The sequence below is a fragment of the Trachymyrmex cornetzi genome, unplaced genomic scaffold (assembly GCF_001594075.2).
Source record: "Trachymyrmex cornetzi isolate Tcor2-1 unplaced genomic scaffold, Tcor1.1 scaffold382, whole genome shotgun sequence".
Classification (NCBI taxonomy): Eukaryota; Metazoa; Arthropoda; class Insecta; order Hymenoptera; family Formicidae; genus Trachymyrmex; species Trachymyrmex cornetzi.
In genome coordinates this window covers 31,856-32,771 of record NW_017298555.1, presented here as the reverse complement: position 1 = coordinate 32,771, position 916 = coordinate 31,856, and the positions used below count along the sequence as shown (strand labels likewise).

Genomic DNA, 916 nt, shown 5'->3' with positions numbered 1-916 from the left:
AACATTTTTTAGATAAATCAATATTTTTTTAGATATTAGCCGTTTTAGAACTTTTACCATGCATTATAACACTAAATTTCTCGGAACCCACGGCATATCCGGTCCTGCCATTTTCCTTATTTGCATCTTATGTTATCAACTTTCGCTGATATCAAGCATTTTCAATAACTTGTTGTACAAACCGAGATGGTCCCTTGTAAGCATCCTGAGCGATTCAAATATAAAAGTACTTCGTGATTGGTTGAATTTTGTTCCGCTGCTGCATGAACCGTTCAATATAACATCAGCCTGAGGCATCCGAGCGACATTTCTGAACGCAGCCCATGATATTAGGGGCTCCGCACAATAAAAGGAACAGAGTACCTATCATGAAATATGTCGGAATGTATTCCGATCGGAATTATATATATTTACCCTAAAAAACACAATAGAAATCTAGGGAATAATTGAATAATTCCGATAGGAATCGATTCCGACTTGTTCTATGATAGGTACCCAGGGAACAGAGAACAGAGAATAAGAATTTCAACCTATCAGAAATCATGTATTGTGGAATACTGTAGTACACACTACGTATTCCACAATACATAATTTCTGATAGGTTGAAATTCTTATTCTCTGTTCTCTGTTCCCTGTTCCTTTTATTGTGCGGAGTCCCTTAACTAATAGACGCGCTTTGATTTAATTACTTGACACAAATCGACACACGTCGCTTTCCATTTACAATTTTGTTCAAACTCAATAGACACACTTCGCCTCTGCTCGGGAGCAGAGTCAGATAGCGTTTTCGGCCCGATCGGGTTTGCACCAACCTGGGTTGGATTGATCTTTCCTATTGGTTGATGTCACACGCTCTACCAATAGGAGAGCGCAAAACGCCATTAATCCAACCCAGGTTGGTGCAAACCTGGCAGGG

General features: G+C 39.5%; 1 protein-coding gene across 1 annotated transcript in view; it reads right to left on the bottom strand.

Annotated features, from left to right (window-relative positions):
- Rga (CCR4-NOT transcription complex subunit regena) overlaps nt 1–281 on the bottom strand; it is a 12,850-nt gene extending 12,569 nt beyond the window's left edge. The window contains exon 1 of the mRNA XM_018511635.1: nt 270–281. The gene's annotated coding sequence lies outside the window, so the exon portion shown is untranslated. The remainder of the gene's footprint in view (nt 1–269) is intronic.
- Between the last annotated feature and the right edge of the window lie 635 nt (nt 282–916).